The following is a 15355-nucleotide window of genomic DNA, read 5'->3' on the forward strand; positions in this document are numbered from 1 at the left end:
TGTTGTCATAATCAAGATGCAGAGAGTCCAAAACCTGCAAAAACGGCAATAATTCTTCAGCCTGAAAAGAAGTAGGGGAAGACTTGAGAGAGGCTTTCACCCAGCTTCAGTCAGGCTGGCAAGGTGCAGCTTTCCTTTACAAAACTGGATTCACTTACACCCATATGGGTCATCACAGCTACAGTAACATGAGTACTGGAGTTTCTACCAGAGTGCCAGCAGTGCCCTTCACATGCCCCCTTTCCTCAGTGATAGGAAACCTGGGAATATCCAGAAACTCTCTGTCTACATGTGTCAAGACCTGCCCCTTCAGAAATCCCACTGGGGTCTGTGGTCACAGATGCTCACGTGTGGGCACACATGGGTGTCAGTCTGTTCCCTATCAGCAAACGTCAGTGTGAAAACTTCTGCTGCTTTGTGGCAAAAGGGAACATGAGGACATTCACACATCCTTTCTGTGGGTGCCCAGGTGGTGTCTTTAGCTTAGAAATGTACCCTTTTACATCAGATGATGAATAAGATATGATCAAACCTGGATGCTACATCTGCCGTCAAGAACATTAAGCACGTGAACAGCAATAAGGCCGTGTTTTAAAAAGAACAGGGCAGCATAATAAAGGATTTAAAGATAACTTCTTTTAATGAAGTGAAGTATAAAAAATGTAGGCTGATCTGCTGTCACTTTACTGTTTTGCCTTTACATTTTGCGATCCCATACGTGAATAGAAGTAAATTTTTATTCTAACACAAATATGCTTGTAGATTTGAATTTCTGAGGATAAAATTTGCTCCTCAGTACATAGACAGATGTTCTATAGATCTGGCCCTAATTGCAGGCAAAGACAAACTTGTCTGCCAAAGCACTATTCAGCCACCTGGGAGTTTTACGGCAGCAGGTAATTCTCAGATACTGAAAAAGTTGTAAGACACCAAAGGTTCTCGTTCAAGATTACCTTTAAAATGCTATTTTGTGCACTGAAAATGTTTTCTCCCTGAAGCCTTTGTCAGTAGTATTTCCTTAGTATTTCCTGCAACTGAAAAAGGCATAAGAGGTGTTTTTACTTGGTTGCTGTCTTAGAAGGTCAAGTTTCATTAAGCAGACTAGGACTCAGATATTCCATGAAGTTCTGAATTGAATTTAAAAAAGTAACTTAACAGCAGCGATTGTGAAATTAATTTAATTTGACATTTAAATTGAAGGGCTAGATAACCTAAAATAAGAATTTTACATTTGTGAAGAAAAATAAATAGCAGCACTTGCTGTACGCTTAGTTTGGAAAGCTGTTCTGTAGTATAACCAAATGAATCCCTTTCCTGTGCACACATGGTCAGGGTTAGGGTAGAAACTTTGATTTCAGACTAATTATTTCCGCTAACTTCAGAGTATTTCAATTTGTAACTTGATCTTTGTGGTCTGCAGTTTGTATTACGTGGACTTTACTTTAGTATTTGTTCCTATAGATCTGCCCATTGCTCCAAACCATGCCTAGGTCACAATGATGAAAATTTCTGCAATTCACTGTGGAACTCAGTGCTTAAGTGGTCAGACAAAGTATCAAAAAACATCTACATGTATTTTATATATACAGTAAAAAAAATGAAAGGGATAGCAGAAGGTTTCTGCCACAGCAATGCCAACTATGTGATACGCCCTAAGGAATGACTCAAACAGTGGGATAGGTTCGTGAATACAGAAAAGAACTGTTGAAGAAAAATGTCTTTATCCACATACTCATGGAGTAACATTACAACATGGCCAATCTTACCAAGTTTCACAATGAATAGTAACTGGGAACTGAGAAAAGCAAACTGTTGCCCAAACATCATTACCGTAAATGTAAAGGAAAAGAAACACTGTAGGTGGGGATAGTAGTTCTGAGCCATTCCTTTGGTGTCTTATATGTAACTGTCCCAAAAAAACCCCAAGAGGACTTCACCACCAGAAATCTCCCATCCTGCAGACAGTGCTGTCTGTTCTTGCCCTCTTGGCCACAACCCCTGAGCACCTCTGACGGCATTTAAAAAACAAACTCCATCTGACGTGTTTCACATTTCCACCCCTGGTCGGGGATCTTTTCCCTTCTGTCTGCGGTTGTTTAACCTTGATCCAGTCATTCAGGTGAGAACAGAGAAGAGTGGAAACAAGTCTATGTTATTTCGCCCTGTGTGTTGAGACGCAGCGTGGCCACCACCTCAGCACGGGCAGGGACGGGCTCAGCAGCCTTTGGGCTCAAGTGTTCTCTGAAAACAAAACAGTGTTTTGATTATGGCTCAATGACATTTTATTTGGTTCAAATAAAATGTGATTATTTTACCAACTGGCTGCTGAAAATAGCGACTTGCGGAATTTTCCCCTGGGTCTGGCTGTTGAGCCACAGGGGAGATTGTGGGGAAGCACCGTTCAGGTGCCAAGCTCCAGAGTCCAGGACACAGCCATCGAAAGCCCCCCGTTTTGCAGAGTCATCCTTTGCACGTCGTGTGTGTTTATACTGTGTTATTTGCAAGCTGTTCAGCTGCAACAAAAATTTCTGTGGAGCGGGGAGCAGAGGAGCGTGCTTTGGGATAAGATCCAGGCTGGTGTTTCCACCAGCCACGAGCTGTCTACGTTGCACTGGCAGCTACGAATTAGGTGACTCAGTCCTGTGTGGTCACAGTGAGGCAGAAAATAGCAATGTTTGTGGCACGCAGGGTGGTGAGGCTGGTCCCATCCTGTTTAGTAAATCAGCTTTTGAAACGACCACTGCACTTTTCCTTTCTCTGGTGCAACACCCAGACCAGCCTGCTTAATTTTACAATATCCAAGTATATCCAAGTATATCAAAAGCAAGTCTTGGAAACTGTGTGTGAAAATTGCCCCCCCTCTACTCAGACACCTAAATAAAGTGCCTGCCTTCAGAAACACACTTTGAAAAACCCCAGTCTTTATCATTAGTGACATTTTGTTGAGATCCGTTATCTGTGTGGTTCTACAAGTGACCTAGAATAAGAAGAGCAGAATTCTTGTTTTTAGAAATAGGAAAATTTGCCCTTTAGGGAGTACTCCGTGACGCAGAAATATTCAGGGTGGCTGTTGGCCTTTGCTGTGACTGTCATTGCATGGGATGCTCTTTCTAAGCTGTGTGGAGTTGCCCTGTGGCAATCAACGAGCAAAAGCAGCTGGAGATGATCCAGGGTGGTTTTGTTGGCAGGGTTTCTTTCCCGAGGCGGATAAATCCACCACATCAGCGGTGTGCCCAGGGCAGCAGAGCAGGGGGAATTCGTGGCACACCACAGCATTTGCAGGGACTGCTGCAGGCCACAGCCACAGTGTGGATTGAGGTTGCGCTCGGTTTTTTCACTGTTTTCCTTCAGTGTATCTGCAGCCAAAAAAATCATCTGTCTGCCTTTGTTTTAGCTTTGCTTCGGCAGAGCCAAAGCAGATTTCCTCCTGTCTGCTGCAGCAGGGTGCAAAGGCTTGGGACAGGTCTATTCCTAATGTCAAACAGTGGCATAAAGGTCCCAGGTGCTCAGCACAGTCAGGGGACTTGTGTGGGCAGTGAAGAGCATCAGATGGGTTTTGGCTGTGTATTTCTGTGTATTTCTCCTGTTTCATGTTGCACAGAGTCTGGCTGCGTATTTATATCAACCAGGAGTCAGGAAGCATGGAAAATACCATACAACATTTGATTTTATCATTGTTATTAGGAATACACCACCCCAAAGACCCTAATTCTGAGTGCTAGCTTACAGGAAAACTAGAGCCTGTCTGATCCCCATTAGGACTTCTCTTCGAGTTAGTGAGCTCCAATTAGGAATACTTATTTTTTCAGAGGTAATGCAAGAGCAGAGGGTATAGCTCTTACCAGAAGGCATCTTTGAAATTACTACATTTGGAGGCCTATTATAGGATTCAGTCTATATGTAGAAGTGTTGGTCTCATTTGAGGAAGGGGTCCTTAATTTTGTTTTGTATCTCTAGGTGCAACCTTGAAGTTTCCCACACATCATCCCTTTCTGATTGAATAGCGAAGGGGAAAATGGTTTGCTGAAAGGGCAGTGAGGCAGAGCACTGTCTAATATTTAATCTGGATAAAGTTATATCAGGACAAAAAAGACTTAGAGGAGACCATGAACTATTTTGCCTATCGGAAATATGCAAGAAGAATTGCCATGCTTGGCAAAGTCTGTCTATAGTCCTAGAAATTCGATATTTAGAAGAAGTAACCACGAATGCAAGATCTTCTTTCTCTCTCTTGGTAACCAACACAAGAAAGAATAAAAGTGGATGAACCGAATGGGGACCCATCAGTCCCATTAGAAAGATCTGCTTTTCAGCAGATCCAGATTCCACCCTTCGAAATGCAGAGCAGGAACATCAGCTTAAACAAGAGCTAAAGTCTTCCCAAAACTAAATAGACACTATTCTGTAGTCTTACCTTTTTAGTGTGCATTCTGCCTCCAAATGACTGATCCATAAAATGGCAAATGGCAGTATTGAAATGAGCGCTGTGCAAGATTAAAAAATGATGAATAAACCATTTGCCTCTGTCAATGGTTTAAAGAGAAGAGGCTGTATCTGCAGTTCTGCGTTTCTTTGGTATAGGAAGCAAACAGGTCTGCGAAGAGGCTTCTTAAAAATCAAAAAATGTCAGCCTAACCGCTGGTTCCGCTGTGTATTAGTGCATCTGTTGGCTTGTGGGGGCTTCTCTTACTCAGAATTGAACTGAGTTACAGGAACATTTGTTTACTACGTACTTGACCAACCAGGTATAACCTAGCAACTAAATTACAAAGAAAAGAGCAATGCATTAGGATAGGAACATGATTTTTAAGGTCTATTTAAGGTGAAAGACATACACAGATCATAAGCATATGCTACTGGGATAAAGCTTTGCAGGAAGCAGGGGACATTTGCTTGTTCAAGGCAAAGGTTGCTAAAAGGAATGCATGATATGACACTGAATATGTATATATATATATATATATAAAGAATTTCAGTACAACAAGATATAAACTCAGAAGTCTCCAGCTACAGGTCAGATACTTTACTGCTTAAATAGACTTTGCTTGATTCCTCTAGATTCAAGTTTGTGATGTTGGGCTTCAAAATTCCCCAGATTTGCATGAAATGGAAGATGTGCAACTGAGGGCTTATGTCAGATGAAAGGAGTTAACCTGCTGAGAAAACCTCATCCTCAAGGAATATTTTTCCTAAAATCCTTATGCCTGCTTTGTAGTGAATTATTCTGAACAAAAAAAGTAAGGGGTTTGCTTTTGAGGGGTAGAAGAGTTTTTTGGGTGTGTTGCTCTGGTTGAATTGCAGCCAGCACTTTGTTTGCAGCTCACACTGGTGCACGTTTTTCTGTCAGGCAGCAGAGTGATTATCACTGTTATTAATCTTCACTTCCAATAATTAATCAATTTCTGAGAATAAGAGAAAAATATATTTCAATTGTTAAAGCACTTTCAGTGAGAGTCTCTTAAAAGTTCTCACCTCTGGAACAAAGCTGTCATGTTTCTTTGCAGAAGAAGGAAGGTGTCACCTGCACCAGTGTCCCAAAAACACCTTCCTCAAACGCAGCCAGGTGACAAACCCTGAGCATCTTGCTGGTGCTGCTGCCAAAATACCTTTCTAGAGGCTGACAGTGGAATTGCTCAAAGCACCTGAGGATGCTGTCACTGTGAGAAAAGGGCCTTTGCAAGGCCCCAAAAGTCTGCAAATCATGAGTCAGACTCCCTGAAAAGAGCGGGAAGGAAGGGAATTTTTAATTTTTATTTTAGCTATGTGTGAGCATAAGGCAGTACAGTGTTAATTTTTTGGCTTCACAGATAGGGGGTATCTGTGGGTTTGACGGTATGAGGTTTTCAGCTGCTTCCTCGGTTACCAAACCTGAAATAAACTGTGTCCTCCACCTACCCCTCATTACCCCAGCAGTTAATCCTGCCCCTGATTTGATCAAGCTCCACCAATCTCCTCTAACAAGGAGATTTGGATCAGTACACCACACAAAAAAGTGTGGATTTTTTACAAGAACATATGCTGGATTTACCTGGTTTACAAAGTAATGCAAACAATGAGAAAGATCAATAAATTGGGTGCTTTTCCTTTGAATAGCAAGAATCCTGTGGGGAAATCTGCAAAGTCATGTAATTAAAGGCTGATAATGGAAGTCAGCAACAGGCTGGATTAAGGTTGAACAACTGCTTATTGCTGCTGCACTTCGTAATTATGAAAGTTGGGCTTTGCAAGTGTGCTGCCTTTCCCTGACAATTTTATGCACCTCCAGAGAGTTATGTTTGAAGACAGGATAGTAATTAATCATGCCTCTTCTGGATTCAGAGAGAGATTTGCTAGAGACTGCAATTTTGTTCCAAAAGTGAAATGGTATTCACTTACATAAACCTTACAGCATTAAATCATGGCATAATCCAAGTGGGAGGTATATTGTTGAAATCCTATGGTTTTTCACCCTTGCTCTTCTCAGGGTCAGTTCCAAAATCTCAAAAACTCCCAGCTCTCCCCCATTTTTAATTATATTTTTCACATTTTGCCATTCCTGTCTGAGTCTTACAGATTTTATTTTTGAATCCTTTGAACTGGCTAAAGTAACACTTGAGACATTGTGCTGACCTTAGAGTTCTCCTAGGTCTGTGAGCTCTGAAACAAGAGTTGTCCTCTTTGAAGGTAGAAACAAAATTGTGCATTTCATCCACTGCAAAAACAAAACCTCCAGATACATCACCCAGCATTGCTACAGAAATGTCTCTGAAGAAGCAGACAGGTTTTGCTCATGTTGAAATTGTTTTGCTCTGTATCTGGATTTTCTCTCCAAGCTGTCTAACCTCATTCACAGCAGAGCCACAGGCAGAGTTGTGTTGTACACATGCATGGCCTGCTCTTCTTGAAAACTTATTTTCTGCATTAGTCTCTCACTACTCACCTCTGTTTTCCTCCATCTTCCTGTGCTTTTGTACCAAGGCAAATCTCAGTATTCAGAGATAGGGACAAAGAGGAGGTGCTTGGAACTGTTTCACAGGGTTTCTATTTACAAAAGCATTTCTGAACCACTTAAAATCTTTTGGTTAAGGTAAGGGAGATCAGTATCTGCCAAAAGTAAGCCCTCAGAGGCATTTCCACAGCCACATAAAACAAGCAGCCACCTGTGACTAAGTTGTGCAAGTTGTGTAGTACCAACAGGATCCTGGTTTTCCTCATCTATTGTGTTCTCTGTCATGCTCTGGAAGTTGCATTTGACAGCAAGTGCTATGATGTGATGTAAATAAATAGGTCATTCATAAACAGTTTTACAAGTCATCGTTTTATCAGCCATTAAATATCAGCAAATGTTCATTAAAAAAGCATTGAGAACAACTAGAAAAACTAGAAGGCCAAACAGTCATAAGAGGGTGTGATATGCCTTGTTTTAGCACTATGATATTCATACTGTAATGAAAATTCCACTACAAAGGGGCTATGAGAAGGCTGGAGAGGGACTTTTCACAAGGACATGAAGTGATAGGACAAGGGGGAATGGTCTTAAATTGAGGGAGGGCAGGTTTAGATTAGAAATTAGGAAGAAATCCTTTATTATAACGGTGGTGAGGGACTGCAACGGGTTGCCCAGAGAAGCTGTGGACTCCCCATCCCTGGAGATGTTCAAGGCCAGGTTGGATGGGGCTCTGAGCAACCTGGTCTGGTGGAAGGTGTCCTGCCCACGGCAGGAGGGGTGGAACGAGATGGTCTGTAAAGTCCCTTCCAATCCAAACCATTCTGTGACTCTGTAATTAACACACCTTGTCTAGTTTGCTGAAGAAGAAATTGTTAAGAGCTTCTATGTTCTGAACATTATTGTAAGAGATTGACTGAAATTGGATGGTTTATACCTTGTGCCAAGCTGCCTGTTGGCAGGGATTTGGATACAGAGCTTTTACTCTAAGCCTTGGAGGAACTTCCTCTGTTGCTTTCTGGTGTATGCCTGTTGTTCGTGACTTGAAATAGATCCCCTGTTGTGTTATCCTTCAGCTAAAGGTGGAAATTCATTCAAATCTCCTTTAGAATTCAGGTTTTAACCTTTAAAAGAAATCTGGAAAAACATCAGTGGGAGTCAGGCTGAGGGTAAGCAGAACTTGCCATTCCTGCTGTCCACACTTCTCACCAGCTCCCTCCTGGAGACTGCTTGGACTTCCCAAGGCAGAGGAGGAGACTCATGCCCTTGGTGTCAGACTTAGAAAAGGATTTTACAGTTGTCACAAGTGTGGTGTGTTGTGTTAGTGGCAGCACTGTGATTGCTGACAGCTCCCTACTGCTAAACGCAAAGGCCAATTTGCAGCATGGATTAGGCACCCACAGACAACTCAGAGCTGATTTTACTTGATATTTATTAATGCCCAGTGTCTTGCTTCTCACTCAGACTTGCAACTTGGGCATCATCTTTGTTGAGGACTGTTCTGTGTCCAGATAATGCTTAAATTTGGATGCGCGTGTTCAGTAACGTAAAGATTTTATTCACAGTGTTAAACTTTCTTCTTGTCTCTGTTATTGCAGGATTCTTCTTGGCTTTCTCATAGTCCTTGCCTGCTACTGAAAAGCCAATTTGCCAAGACTACCTCTCTGCTTAAATAGTTTCTGTGATACCTTTGCTGTATTACATGCCTGTTCATCCAAGTCCAGCCTTGTGATCATCTCCCACTTGTTGTTAGCACATTCCCTTCCACCTCTCCTTGACCTATGCTCCAAGGCTTTGCCACCCTCTTGTTACCTATTTCAGAGTGCACTTTTTTTTTGGTATTTCCAAAGGCTCCCAATTTCAGTCATCTTCAGATGGCTTTTCTAAGAAGTGACTGTCAGAAGGATGTTTACAGTCCTTGGATTTCTGGCCAACACCATCTTATTTATTATCTGTTTCGGCTGAGGTTGAAAGCTTTCTAGGGCATGGGACTGTTACTGTTCTGCTTGGATAGTCCCTAAAACAACTTGTATGCAAATAATAATAGTGGTAATTGCTAGGAACTCAGTGAATGTTATCAAGTAAAATCTACTGAAGCTAATGTCATGTTTTTAAAGAGATGGTGCCTTGAACAAGCCAATTTCTCAATGGAAACTGCTGAAATAAGTGTGAAATGATTTCATTTTTGTCAGACTTATGTCACCTTTTGAACTGCAAAAGTTTCAGGATGGCAACAGTGCCACAAAAAATTACTGTCCTAGGCTCTGTTTTCCATTCAGTACCTAGATTCAGTTTGAATCAGTGCTTCACTCTTAAAACCAAATTATTTTATATGTCACCTGCCACCTTGAGATTTGCAGGTGGTGTTCAAAAACCGCCTTAAACTTTTGAACTCCTGGACAATGAACCAGCAGCTCACATGCGATTCCTTGGTATGAATTCATGCTAACCCCAACATGTAGAAGGAAATTCACTCTAAGAATGCAGCTGTAGATATTAAGAAATGTCTCATATGGCCATGATGTATCTGTAAACTGTCACTATGAAATAGTTTGTGTGATAAGGGACACGCTGAACCCAGTCAAAGGGGAACCTGTGGTGTAACCAGCTCTTCCCCGAGCCAGGCCGATGGTGGAGCCAACCCCTCTGACACCTCCTTGGAAGAGAACGTTGGTGTTGAACAGCAGTGTTAAACTGCAGGTGATGACCAGTCATGGTAAAATATTTGTGGGGCCTTGTTTCTTCTCCCTTTGGCAGAGATTACAAAGGCAGACTACATTCTGCCCATCAGGCTGGGCCAAAAGCACTTGGTGTAGTGAATGAATCCATGCCAAGACAGAGTTAGGAAAGGCTGGTTTGTTTTTCCCTTGACATGTACCTATTTTCTCCTCTCTGTCCTTTCCTGTCTTGGTCAACATGAGCACGCAACAAATGTGATAGGAAATGGATGTCAGGAGAATTTTTCTCCCCTTTATTGTCTGAATGGTCTTGCTTCTTAAACTTCCTAGGAGAAGTTCAGGTGGCTAAACAGAGTGGGAGGACGCTGCTGGAGGCACAGGGGCAGCAGGTTTGCTAAAGGCTAAAGCCTCCAAGGAAGCACGGCACTAAGGAAGAAGGATTGCATGAGGGTTGTGGGATTGGCTGGGACACCGATGACAAGTTCTGATCCAAGTTGCTTATACGCCATTGGAGACTTGGGGTGGGAAGGTTTGTGCTGCATAGGACTGACTGAGGCTGTTTGGTTGCTTTCCTAAGACAACCTCTCCCAGTCCCACCTCAGCGTTTAGGGATCTCAGGTCTCTTCTTGTCAACTTTTACGGGAGCAGCTTCTCAAAAGCGCTTTTGTCTGGAGCAATTGCCCAGACAGCCGGGCAAGCCCATGCCAGTCTGTCCCTGTGTTTCCTTTCCCAAGAGCAATACTCCACTTTAGACCGGAGAGCCAGGCACTGGCTGCCTGACCCAGGATGCTTGTGGTCTTCTCAGAATAACACCACCCTCAACATGAGCTGGGCAAGTGCCGCAGGGAACTCACGGAAGGAAACAATTTGGATCTGTGAGCAAAGACTTCAGTTGCTTTCCCAGCTATATGCGTTGACAGCCATCATCTGTCAAGCAGCTTTGGCGGTATTCAACTGGTACTGGCAAGTTCAGAGACTGAAGCTGCCTTGGCTGGTTGCACCCACCTCTGCAATCATGGAACACGGCTGGGAGTGAGCCCGGATGGGTGGGAGGTGAGAGCAGCACCTCCGGAGCCACCAGGGCTGTGTTGGCCCAGCAGCGTGGCAAGAGTCGAGACTTGAGTAAGTCCCTTGTGCTTAAGTCAAACGTCCTTCTGGGCTGGGGAAGACCAGTGAGGGCGAGGTGTGACATCCCCAAAGAGCCAAAGAGCAGAGACAGAATGAGGTGGGATGGGAGAGGCCATTTCCTGGTGGCTCTGGCAGATCCCCATGTGGGGAGGTAGCGCTGGGCACACACCTTGGAGCATTGAGGCTGGCAAAGCAGCGGGGCTGTGGGCAGGCAGTGCTGGCCCTGGGCTCTGCTCACAGCTCCCTGTGCCCTGGGATGCTGTCAGCAAGGTCCTGGGACATGGCCCTGAGCCCACAGACATCGCCTGCGCCACAACCTCCCCTTTGTTTTTCGTGGCGACGCATCCAGAGGCTGTAGCTGCGTTTCCTACACCCACTGGGAGGATGTGGGATTTTCCTGGCTGCGAAATGCAGCAGCAAAGAAGCTCCGCAGGCTGGGCCAGTGACTCAGCTGCTGGTGATGTGCAGGGGACAGTACAGACAGGCTCTCCCCTCTCTCTGTGCCCAGCAGCCCAAGCCACGGTGCCCTTGAACACCGTAATCCTTTTGTTTTCCACCCCACTCTTAATTTTGCCACACAAGAGGTGAAGAAATTAATCCCGCCAGCAGGAGATACCCCAACTGGTTTGGAGAAACAAACACATGATTTTTATTTTAAAAATACTTCATTCCTTTCATCATAGTCATTTCTACAGAAACACAGTCAGAAGTTGCTGTGTAGGAGTATGGATTTCTGGTAACAAGGCCACCTACACAGATCCACCGCAGGAAATAGGAAGCCCAAACCTAAAGCCTTCATTGTTTAAGGCCCAGTTTTTGCAGAAGTGCTAAGCTGAGGGCAATGGGAATAGATGATGCTGAGCCCTTAGCAGGAGGTGGTCAGGATTGCACCATTCTCAGCCTTGACTTGGTGAGTCAGAGCATTGCATGGCATTTGATAGGCAGGAGGATTCTGAATCTCTCCACAAAAATCCCCGCGTAATAAATAATATCCTGTTTAATACAACTGTTGCATCTTGTTTTGGAACTAGGAAGAATAAAAATACTTGTTTCTTCCCACTCCCCTTCTAAAAGAAGTTTCATTTTTGGGTAAAGCTCCTTTAATTTTGATACATAAGCATTTTCAAATCTTATTTTCTCTTGGATTTGTAATATTGCTATTTTAAAACCTGTAAGCAATAATACATTTGTTTTCTGCAGAAGAATGCTAAGCATTTACTTCACCCACATAGTGGCCCAGTTTATGAGGATTCAACAAAAAAATATTTATGTATTTTGCATCAGGAACAGAAATAATATTTAAACCTGTCAGCCATTTTGTTGAATACGTTATTGGTTCCTAATATTAAGGAGGAAGCTGAAAAAGAGCCATGTAAGGGACATGTTTACCAAATACTAATCTCGACTATAGTAATTTTCTGCTTAGAGAAAATAATTATAGTTTTAACACCTCTTTTGCCTGTTTTCTGCTCTACATGGATTTTTCACTCTTCACTGACATGGATTTTTTCATAACCTTTGTTAAATGTATGTCCTTTCCAAAAGGAGCTATTCTGCACCAATTATCTTCAACCTCACAATGACTACAGTGCATGGACTGATTTTAAACAAAACACTCAGAAAATGTGTGGAAACAGTGTTTCTGTGGGGTCCTTTGGTCAGTCATGGCATAAGCTCTTTAAAGAGGAAACGGGGAATACAGACTTAAAACTGAGATGATCTAATACCACTTTTTTAAAAGCTGGTAAAATGTTATGTTCTTTTACTGAGGTACCTTCTAGTAGTGTTTCTAAATCAGATCTGCAGTTTATGCAGTCAGTTTTTCCTTGATGTTTAGAGCTGTCATGGTGCTTCTCCTTTGGAGGTCTGAAAAAATTTACAGGAAGGCATTTATCTGTTTTCTCTATATTGAGGACATTGAGCAGAGGCAGGTGGAGAAGGAGCTACACTAGGAAGGAATTTCAGACAATTGTGTGGATGTGTAAATTATGCTGGGTTTGTTTGTTTGCACTAAGCTATATTTTTGGGTAGCAAGTGGTTCAAAAAAATGCTGGAAATGGTTTAGGTTAAGCTGTTGCATTTGCTTCCTATGGAAACCTATTTTTATTGCTTTGTTTAATGTTGGGGGGATTCTTTTTATAGTGAAACTTCTGTCACTACTCGAACCAGTTAGAAGCTTTCAAAGGACATAAATTGGCCTTGAGAGCAAAGGCAATCTCACTGAGACTGCACCAATTTGTTGCAGACCCCGAACCAGGCACAAGTAGTTCCCATGCCACTTCCCACAGCCCTTGCTGGCCCAGTGGGATTTTCACTCCAAGGAAATAAGGATTAGATTTCTGCACCATGATAACCCTACAGTACACAAAGCCTATCCTATTTGTGACTAAAATGTTGGAGCAAATCCCCTCTCTTTCCAAGTGAAGCTTCCAAACTCAAATTTGTACTTTTTACATGTCAAAAGTATGTGAAACTCTTAAGAATGATAGGACTGCAAGATTTGCACAGGCATATACAGTATGTGTGTGTGTGCACATGCATACAACATGAGGGGAGTAATAAATGTATGTGAAAATGTTAAGGCTGTGGCCAGAATTTTTCACCTTTGCAGCTCAGGTTTGACAGCCTTGCTTTGTTCTTAATTGCTGTGTGAAATCTAATTCAGACAAGCAAAAAAACCCCCAAAATTACTTGAGCTATTTCAAGTTTAGTAATTAGTGGCAGTAAGGACTCCAAAGAGGTCAAGAGCTATAGCTTTAGGTCCCCACAAGGCCACTGGAGTTATGCCACATCCCAGAGCAGTCTCCTAAAGGTCAGCACACTCACCTTGGGGACAAGACTCTAATTCTCGAATCCTAGTTCCTCTTGACTTGAAGCAAGGCCATGATTCCAGCTTTCCCACATCCCACAAGCATCCTGCAGCGAGTCTGGCTCTGTCTCCCTGCTGGAAGTGGTTCCATTTGATAGCAGTATTCCCAAAGGGAGAAAATAACTCGACAGAGTGGTCAGAGCACTCGGGGGGACTGTGTGAAAAGCGAGTAGAGCTCTCTGCTCTCCTGGGAGTGTGCCTCTAATTATTAATACAGAGTGGGAGTTTCAGAAAGTGTGGTTTGGGGGTTTAGCTTTGAACAACCAACTAATAATTACAGCATTTTGCACATGGGTTGTGTGAGAAGCCTTGTTTTCTTTTTTTCTGAGAAAATAATTCTGTGTCCAACCACATATTTCAAGCCCTGCCTGGATAGTGTTTATGAGTGTGTTTTCTATCGTCACTGAAAGCCACAGAGGAGGGAAATAAGCATCAGAGCATCACTCACCTCACACTTTAGTAACTGGATGCCCTCTAGCGAGGCTGCCACTGCTCTCAGATCTGTCAGTCCTTATTTATATGGAGATATGTGACATTTCCATGTGTCAAGTGTGACATTGGTGAGTTCTGGCCCAGAGCACTTTCTGCTGCCCAAGTCTTTCTCAAAATCCACTTATGCTATGCAGGGGTGTTTAAAAGCAGTTGTAGTGTGGCAATATTTGATTTGTTTAACTCAGTGAGGAGGTTTCCATTTTAAATGTGTGGTGTGACTTCACGAGGCAGTTTGCAGGATGTGAGTTATTCTTCAAAACTCTAAGTGACCAATTTAAATATTTTAATATTAAATGCCTCATCAGTTTATGGAACTATTTGGGCTCTGTTAGTAAGACTCTTGGCATGTGAAAGCACACAAATGTTTGTTCTATTGCTTTACCCCATCCTCTTTTAAATGCCAAGATTGGTGAAAAGAAGCCGTTATTCCTCTGCAATGTTAGAAGCTGATCCTGCTTATTGCTCTGAAAACAAACTCACACCTAATGAAGTGAGAGCACAGCACTCCTTGGCAGTTCCTTGGGCCTTTTTTTCCTAAGGCCAATTGAAGATTTGCCTTCGAGTGGGGCTGACAGGATTGTGGGACTGTACTGTGGGCCTGAGAGATGATAAAGAACTTAGAAGTTGCATGGTGGAAATAAAATTGCCATGCAATTGGCATACTTTGGAATATAACTTGCAAACAATTTTTTCCTTCTTGAACTCTTTTGTATTTTATTAAAAGCCCAGTACCTTTTCATTTAAAAACATATTTCACTGGAAGTAATTTGCAATATTATCTCCTAAGCAGCTCTTGCCCTTAACAGTGCTTTGATATTTAGGTGCTTGCCAAACACAAACTGCAGTTCCACTTTCCTTTTTGTGCAGTCTCTGACTCGAATGAACACTCAGACTGAAAACCAGGCTTCGCTGATGTTGCAGAGGGAGGATCTCAGCTGGATGCCCACATTACAGCCATCCAAGGGGAATCTGCAAATGCCAGGTAAGAACCTGCTCTCCAGGTCAGCATGAAGGGAAAAAGGGATGCAAAGGATGAGGTTCACAGCCATCTGCCTCCCCTGGCCCTCACAGCTGCCCAGGCTGAAGAGGGGACAAGATATCCCTCACTACTGTGCAAACTAAAGCACCAGGAGACACTTGTTCTGTTAAACACTTGCAGGTTTTGTGCTAATTTAGCCACTGCTTGACATTCCAGACTTAAGAGATTAAGGGGCAAACCAGAAATAACTTTTCCCCATTTGTAGTATACATGGCAGGTATGAT

At 42.9% G+C, this 15355-nt stretch overlaps 1 long non-coding RNA gene across 1 annotated transcript in view; it reads left to right on the forward strand.

The window, feature by feature from the left end:
• The window catches only part of LOC135412697 (uncharacterized), a 33150-nt gene that overhangs the window by 12568 nt on the left and 5227 nt on the right, over positions 1-15355 (forward strand). Inside the window, exon 2 of the long non-coding RNA XR_010429893.1 lies at positions 14960-15074. This is a non-coding gene — a long non-coding RNA (uncharacterized LOC135412697). The remainder of the gene's footprint in view (positions 1-14959; positions 15075-15355) is intronic.

This window comes from Pseudopipra pipra, chromosome 4 (genome assembly GCF_036250125.1).
Source record: "Pseudopipra pipra isolate bDixPip1 chromosome 4, bDixPip1.hap1, whole genome shotgun sequence".
NCBI lineage: Eukaryota > Metazoa > Chordata > Aves > Passeriformes > Pipridae > Pseudopipra > Pseudopipra pipra.